At 54.3% G+C, this 8736-nt stretch overlaps 1 protein-coding gene across 1 annotated transcript in view; it reads right to left on the minus strand.

The window, feature by feature from the left end:
• The window catches only part of LZTS1 (leucine zipper tumor suppressor 1), a 49151-nt gene extending 40942 nt beyond the window's left edge, over positions 1-8209 (minus strand). The window contains exon 1 of the mRNA XM_036450498.2: positions 8011-8209. The gene's annotated coding sequence lies outside the window, so the exon portion shown is untranslated. The remainder of the gene's footprint in view (positions 1-8010) is intronic.
• Positions 8210-8736: the final 527 nt, after the last annotated feature.

Here is an 8736-nt window from a genome sequence, read left to right on the forward strand (position 1 = left end):
TAATCCTTCCCTCCTCCTCCTCCTCCTGCACTGCCGAGAAGCCCTTCCCTGAGGCGCCAAAGGGAGCCCAAGCAGCCGAGTCTGAAGGTTGCAACCAATAAGGGAGGGTCCTGAGTGCTTCAAGTGTCTTCTGAAGCCCCCCCCCCCCCTCACTTCACCGCTGAGGTGGTGGGGCAGCCCCGCAGGCCTCCGGAGACACTCAGACAGTCTGCCTCTTGGCGACTGGCAGAAGGTCAAGAGCAGGGCTCACTCCCCAGACTTCTGACCCTTGACATTCAGTGTGGTTTCCCAGTGCCCCTGCCTCCCCCCCTAGCTGTGTAGCGGCTTTTGTTCTCAGAGTTTCCCCATTATCTTCCTGTGGGAGGGGATGGGAGGGAACAGGGTGAGGGCCCACCACGTTCCAAGCTGGCGAGGGCTGTTGCTGTGTTCCCCTTCCACCCTGCCCCTGGGAGACCAAACAAATGTTATCAGGGACTCCGAGCACCTCCTGTCAGGGTCACCCTGACCTTGCCCGGTGATGTCTCTGCTGTCTGATGGGAGAGCCGCTCGTGGTCACCTCCTGCCAGCCCCAGGGTAATGCTGGATGAGCCATCCTGGAGCCGCAACGCACAGCACCGCACAGCATCCGCACCGGAGCCTCCGCACCAGGACACGGGGCTCCGAGTGTCCGCTTCCCCAGCTGGCCCGCTTTCCCTCCCTGCATCTTCCTCCCCAGGATGGGAGGCCAACCCTGAAGCTCCTCTGTCATTCCTGCTACTCTTTTTAAAAAATATATATATATTTTTATTGTTTTTTTTTAGAGAGAGAAAGGGAGAGTTACAGAGAGTTAGAAACATTGATGAGAGAGAAACATCGATCAGCCGCCTCCTGCATATCCCCTTCTGCACACCCCCTACTGGGGATGTGCCCGCAACCAAGGTACATGTCCCTGACCGGAATAAAACCCGGGACCCTTCAGTCTGCAGGCCGACGCTCTATCCACTGAACCAACCCGATTTGGGCTCATTTCTGCTACTCTTGGCTGCCTTGGTCCAGATCCGGAGCCCTTGGGCAGCACGGGGAGATCTGAAGGGGCTGGGCAGGAAGGACCACGGCAGGCTCTCCATCATCAGACTCATCCGTTTGGGGCTGAGCCCTGGCTGTGCCCAGGGCCTGGCGCTACACACCTGAGGCATGACACACTTCCTCTTTCAAGGGGTTTATAGTCGGGGAGCAATGAGAAGTAACCATACTTGGGAACAGGCGCTCACTGGGCGTGAAGCAACTACTGTAGAACTTAGAGACCAGGGAGCTAAGGAGCGTGAGGTCTCTCTCCCCCCACAGCTGATGTCCTTTCCCCCCTCCAGACCACACAGGTGCTGCCCCTCTCACCCTCTCACCCTCTCACCCCTGCCGCTCCTCCTACTGAGCCCAGACCCACACAACCCATGCTCACTGCCCTTCCGCCCTCCAACATTATTGGGGTCAGGGGGAAAGGTGTTGGGGGACCCAAGCTTTGTTTCCCTGCCTCCTTCACTTTCTCTTAGCTCCTTCCCTCTCTCCTTCCCTTGCCTGCCTTATACTCAATTCTCTCGCTTTTCAGCAGGAATATAATGTTCGGCTGCTTTACACCCACTCTCTGAACGCTGCCAGTGAATAATGACTAAGGTGGTGGGTGGAAGTACAGCAAGTTGAGACCAATTTAGCAGTCCGGGGTGCCAGGAGGAGGCTGTCTGAGCAGCAAATGGCTTTGCCACAGCAAGGAGAGTGCGGCTGCCCGGGAGCCAGCAGGCCAGCCAGCCTTCTGCACAGCCCCGGGGCCCGGCGGGCACTGCCTCGGCCACCCACAGCCTGGGCACAGGGTTGTAGCCATGCATGGGGTTGGGTTTGTCCTCAGACATGATTGGATTTCCAGAGCTATATCCATCCCACCTGATCTTAGCTCTGCTTCTGGCCCCCTCGAGGGGCTGTTTCCTTGTCCATCCCCTGGGCTGGGAGTTCGACCCAGACCTTTATCTCTGCTTCTGAGGGATGCTTTGGCCTGGGGGGCATCAGCAGCTCTAAAGGGCTGATGGCAGCCAATCTGACTGCTCTGGGCATGGCAGAAATGGAGATCCTGGGTGTCAGGGAGGTCGGCTGCCCGAGTACACACCACATCATGCCACCGAGAGGCCAACCCAGATGCAACTGTGAGTGTGGGCACCACAGGAGGGCATGTCTGCGAGGGAAAAATGACAAGACTGGATAAATGAATGAGTGTGTGTGTGTGTGTACGCGTGTGTGTGTGTGTGTGTGTGTATGTGTGTGCTGGCTGCCATCCTGAAGGCAGTCATCTTCTCCCACAGTGACTCACTGACATGGAAGCAAATCTATGGGTGATCTGGGTACAGTAGCTCTTCACTGCCTTTGTTCCAGGACCTGGATATAACCCACATCATCTGTTCGAATACAAAATTGGCCTGTCACTTAGTAAGAAAAATCACCTCTCTGCTGGATTGATTAGAAGAGCAATTAGTGAGCGCACGCGCGCACACATGCGTGCACACACACACACACACACACACACACACACACTGTGTGTCCTCTGTCTTTTCCATCTCCCTCCGAACCCTCCTGCGTGTCTCCCCCCTACCCCCACCCTTTCCCCATCCCTGCTCCATTTGAATCTCTCCTAAACGTCTCCTCATTGTAGGCAACCTCCACGTGTGATCACCTCCCAAGCCTGGTTCCCACGCTCTGCTCACATTGCCAGGGGGGAGACTGCCAGCCCACTTTACTTTGGAACTTACTTCGTGCCCATGGCGGACGCACTGACAAAGAGAATGCAGTCAAGTTTGGTATTCCAGTGAAATGTCATGAATTCAGATTCTGTGAAGGCAAAGTCTGCTATGATTTCAATGTGGAGGAATGAAACCTTACGGATTGACCAGCTATAAAGAAAGAACTGATGTGAGAGAAAAGTTCATTTCCTAAAGTGAATCTCCAGTAGACATTCCATTATTCGAGATACGTCCTAATTTATTGTTGATTGATTCATCAGACATGCATGACAAGTGCTTAGGGAGAAGGCAGCTTAGAAAAAGTGAAGAAAACTCTGACTCCCATCACGCTTGTGATCATAATAATTACGAAAGTAACTGAGTTCTCATGATTTTTAAAAATATTTTTTTGCCCAGTTGGCATGGTTGAGCATTGACCTAAGAAATATTTGTTTTGCCCAGTTGGCATGGTTAAGCATTGACCTAAGAACCAAGAGATCACGGTTTGATTCCCAGTGAGGGCACACGCCTGAACTGCGGGCTCCATTCCCAGCGTGGGGCACATAGGAGGCAGCTGATTAATGATTCTCTCTCATCATTGATATTTCTATCTCTCTCTCCCTATGAAATCAGGGGGGAAAATATCTTCTTAAAATATGCCCCCCCTCCCTCTAAAGATTAAACATTTGACAACAATGCAGTGAACCTAAATCTGTTTAATTAGCGCGGCCTGATGATGGGTGGCCAGGGCCCAGATTGGCAGTCAGGATGGCTGGCTGGGTTCAAATCCCAGCGTTCCACTTAAAATCTTGGGTAAACTCTTTTACCTCGGGCGAGCTCATTCAGTTTTCTCCTCTGTCATGCTGTAGACAAAATCTTCCTACAGAGCTGTTAAGAACAACGTCCCTTTTAAGGTGTAAAGTCCTGGACAGATAGATAAAGGGGCTATTGGAACCATTACTGCAGGAAGGCCAGGAACGGCATTCACCGTCTGCTGGAAGTCGATGTCTGGCAGGAAGCAAGCGAGTGAGAGAAGCAGGATGGAGATTGCAGACACAGAGGCAGCCGTGCCAAGGGCAGCTCGCCCAAACCGAAGCCCAACTCCACTGTGCTCGGCTGCGACACCTCCCAACACACGCACGGCTCTCAGTCCTTGGAGGAGGAGGCCCCGGCCAGGCTGCACACTCGTTTGGCTGCGGGCAGTTGTAAGAGGTGAGCCCTCCCACCCTTCATTCCCGGCTCTGTCTGGGCAGGGTGACTGGCTGAGCGGGAAAGGAGGTAGCAGGGTGCCCCCAGGGCTCCCCCTGGAAGACAAAGCCCCATCCCCTCCGCTCTCAGCTTCCATCCTGGAGCTGTGACCTGGCTGCTCCGTCTCCTCTCTCCTACCTTCTTGAGGTTCAGTCCACCATCACTTCCTTCTTCCTGACATCCTTGAGCTCACCTTCCTCAGGCTGAGCAGCTGCTTCGTTTAAAGTTAGTACAATCTGCCCTAGCCGGTTTGGCTCAGTGGATAGAGTGATGGCCTGTGGACTGAGGGGTCCAGGGTTCGATTCCGGCCAGGGGCACGTGCCCAGGTTGTGGGCTCCATCCCCAGTAGGGGGCATGCAGGAGGCAGCCGATCAATGATTCTCTCTCATCATTGATGTTTCTATATTTTAAAAAAATAAATACAGTTAGTATAATTTGTCATTGATTCCTGTGTGCTGTCCCCCCTTCCCAATTCTCATCAGAAAATATTTAGCCTTTTTTTTTTTTTTTTTTTTTTTTTAAGATCTCCCATCAACCTGATGGGAGATCTTAAAAAATCAACCTGATGGAATTCACGATGTACTTTGCACTGGGAGTTCATGAACTCAGGAAGGTCCGTGACCTTGAATGGGTAAGACCTTTTTACAAACAGAGAAATGCAGAGTTTTTCAAACGTGAGTCATGATCTTTGAGAGGAAAACTGAAGTCATCACAATCCCTGCGAAGGCATGGGGCAACCCTGATGAGAAATAACGGGGTGGTCCTAAAAGCTTTGGAAGGGAGACGCCAGACTGTGCCTGGGTGACCTTGGGCAAATCACGGCCAGATTACCTCCCCAAACATGGTAGCAATTCATACTGGCAGCAGCAGAGTCTGAGTGTCCAGTTGAGATCAATGGCTTTCAAACGCAGCAACACAAAGACCTATTCACAAAGACCTATTCAAAAGGAAGCTCGAAGACCAGCCATGTCAATTGCCTGAAGATTCCCCAGGCCTTTGGACACTTCTTTGCTGGCCAAGTGCCAGAAACACCTCATCATTGCCCTGGAACCACTGGCCCCCTGGGGTCCCAAGTCTAGATCACACATAGTGCCTCCCTGTATCGTCGTACTTGTGGGTTGACTGGGCTGGAAATGGAGTGGATGGGCAGATAGAGTGGGGGTTAGGTGGTATGCTTTCCTTAGGCTCCCAAACTATTGGAGGCAGGAGCTGGGATGGAGAAGCCCTGGTGAGGCAGAGCCTCTGAAGGAACTGGCGCAAAGCAGAGGCCAGAGTATCAGAGGTCAGGCCACACATCTGCTGTTGGGAAGAGTGCTCCCTGCCCAGGGTCTCTCCTCTCCCACCACTCCATTAAGCATTGACGAAGGGCCTACACAGAGTAGCCAGACATTGTACTTTGGGCTGGGAATTCATGACACAATCTCTGCCTCTAAGAACGTTGCTGGCTCTTGAGGAGCCAGTGGCCACAGGTGGGATAGCATGGATGATGACAGGAACTGTGGAAGGCCCGGGACCCAGACTTAAGGAAAGAAAGGAGATGGTTTCTTGGAGGGGTTGATTCACGTGGTTAAAACCAGAAGTGTAAGCAGGGGCTAGCTAGGGGGAGAGACTGGGCAAGAACGTTTTACAGAGAAGGAACACGTATTCAAAGGTAGCAGGAGAAGAGCCAGGATAGAGAGCTGAGGTCAAATCCTCGCTCCATCCTCCATTTGCTATCTCCTCCTCAGATCATCACACATACCCTGCAGGGCTGAGATAATGGATGGATGAGATAATGGATAAAAAAAATACCGGGCTCAGTGTACGCAGTGGAAGTTATTAGATGTCGTGAACTATTACCCATTACGCTCCCCTGTAAGCTGCTTAATGACAGGTTTGCCATCATTACTTTACTCATCTTTGAAGCCTCACCGCCTGGCCCAGAGCCTTGCATTTTGTTGGCACCGGCTGAATACTTATTAAATGAACATGGAATATGTGTAAAGGTATATAAATAAGTGTGGGAAATGAGAAGGCCGTATTTTATGGCTGAAGCCCACCTACCTCTTGGTCTATACAGGCAGGTGCCCGGCTTCTCAAAACTGCCTGGCAAATCCTCCCCTGACACATGCCCAATGCTCAGGCTCTCCCAACACACACAAGTGCACAGCAGCGCCCCATGATGGCAGCTAATCTGCCACAGGTCTACCGAGGCACATGCACAAACACACATGCACACGCTGAACGGCTGAAGCAGGTTTTACCTCGCGAAGCACACAGAGGCTGCTGTGAATGTTAAATGACAAACATCCTCCCTCTTGTTCGCCCACACCTTCGAGAGACACCCTTCTTCCTCCACCTGAGCTTCTCCTCCCAGCTCAAGCCCAGTGAGTCCCCCACTCACATCTGTCCAGCTGAGACTTCGTACTTGAACTCCCAGTGGTTGAGTCCAACTCTGTTCCCCTTAGCTGTGGGTCCCGGGGAAAGCCCTGCCCCTCTGGGTGCCTCAGTCTCCTCACTGGTAAACACAGAGAGGTAACCACCTGGTGGTTATGGTGTCAGGATAATGGAGATAGCAAAGAAGATAGCATCTGTGAGAGGCAGAAAGTGCCTCAGAAGAAAGGCGCTGGATAAATATAAGGTGCAGACACCACGCCTGGTTAGCGTATATGCCTCTGCCCACGGACCTGGCTCTTTTCCACCCGGGAGCACAGACGCCCTTTCCCCTGCGAACTTGATCTCTAATGCCCACTTCCACGTGCATGCATAGACATTCTCCCAGCACCTGCCTTTCCCCCAGCAAATTGTTTTTGAACTTGGAGGAAGCTCAGGTTACAAACACTCTTGCTCCCACAGACGGTTTTCAAGGGTCTCCCAAGAATTGCCAAGCAGACAGCTCATCTCCCCACCCGTGGCTGGGCTCCTCTGCTCCCACGATTATAATGAGGCTGCACTTCCAGCAGAGCAGGCGCCCCTTATCTGGCGCACCTCCTGCCAAGAGCTCCCCAGAACCCGGAGCCTCCTCGTTCATTTGCCAGCACCCAAGACCAGTGCGGAGGGAATAAAGAGGAAGGAGGATCTGGGAACTTCAGATGCTCAGAGCCCCAAGCACTCCTTGTTCCTGGGAAAAGTGAGGGCTCTGAAGCTAATAAGCCTGGGACACTTTTCCTGAGGCTGACATGCTCGTGGGCGAGCAGAACACTCATTTACTCCGCAGTCCAATCCTTTCCACTTGGAGCAAGAAAGGGAAAGATCACCTGGCTCTTGTTTCTGTGCCTGAAGCATGTGGAAGAGAGTGTGTGTGTGTGTGTGTGTGTGTGTAGGAGTGCAGTGTGGGGGGTTGGCTGCCTGTGGTGGGAGAGAGAAATAAGTGAATGTGGTATGTGTGTGTGTGTGTGTGTGTGTGTGTGTGTGTTGTGTGTGTTGTGTTGTGTGCATGTTCAGGACTGATCCTGGTGGCTTGCAGTACCAGGGGGTCACTTAAATTCTGGGGTTATCACCCCCCTCTCTATCTACCTCATCCTCTGTGACATACTCCTCCAGGGAAATATTGCAAACCTCTAACTGCATCAGTGTCCCTTGCCACTGATGCGGACACAGCCCATCACCAAAGTCCCAGAAGGCCAAGTTCAGGGGCCAAGACTTCAGCTGTCAAACTCTCTGTCTGGGGCCAGGGCCCCTCCAGCCTCACCATCACCTATGGCTCCCTCATCAGTGTCACCCAACACTTTTGCCTATCAGATTCTGGGCTGGGAGTAGATACACCCCGTCTGCAGGAGACAGAGATGAAGACAGAAGGACAGACATACCATCATTCTCTCTTCTGGGCTGGGACCAGCCAGCAGACCCACCCTGGCGGAGGGGAGACCCTGACAGTTAACGTAGAGACAAAGACACCTAGACAGACCGGGCGCACACAAAGACTGACGGATGCGCGGACGCGCTGCACCCCTCGGGGAGCGCGGAGTCCGCCGGAACCTGGGCGTCCTCCGTGGCAACAGACCCTTGTGGACGCGAGCGAGACCCCACGTTCGCCGCACCTTACCTGCCCCAGCGCCTCGGGCTGACTTGAGAATGATTTCTCAGTGGCTCTGCAGTTTGCTTTCGCCCCTCCTTTCTCAGAAGTGCGGGGTGGCTCTGGGTCCTGGGACGAAGCGGGCGGAGAAACTTCGGCCGCTCCTCCCGCGCGCTGCCCGCCGCCCGCCCGCTCCCAGCGCGCCTGCCTCTGCTGTCCCGGAGCCGCGGGCGCGCAGGCGGGAGGGGCCGCGGGCGGGGCGGGGCGGGGCGGGGCGAGACAGGCACTTCTCATTGGCCAGGTATGGTATGGGCGGGGCCTCTGGCGGGGATGGGCGGGGCCAGAGCCTGGCCCGGAGCCTCTCATTGGCCGGGGCGGGGCAGAGTCGCGGCAGGCGGGGCGGGGCCGGTCATTGGTCAGAGCTGGGCCGGGCGGGACGAGCGCCGGCGCCGGCGCCGCTCATTGGTTCAGGCGCGGCCCGCAGCCTCCCCCTCCCCGCTCCGTGGCCTTTGTTTCTGGCTGACAGCTGGGGCTGCTGGCGACCTCCGGGCTCCTGTGCGTCCCTGTGCGAGAGCGGGGTCCCTGGCCCCCATCTCCCCGCTCTCACTTCCAGCAAAACCCGCCGAGCGGCCCTGGGTCTTTCTCTCCTCTCTTCCTCCCAATGTTCCCATCTCACTCTTCTCCTCTCCCTCTTTTCTTTAGTTACCTGCACTCCGTTCTGACTCCAATTTCCTTTATCCATTCCTTCTCTTTCTC

The sequence above is a fragment of the Pipistrellus kuhlii genome, unplaced genomic scaffold, assembly GCF_014108245.1.
Source record: "Pipistrellus kuhlii isolate mPipKuh1 unplaced genomic scaffold, mPipKuh1.p scaffold_m20_p_21, whole genome shotgun sequence".
NCBI lineage: Eukaryota > Metazoa > Chordata > Mammalia > Chiroptera > Vespertilionidae > Pipistrellus > Pipistrellus kuhlii.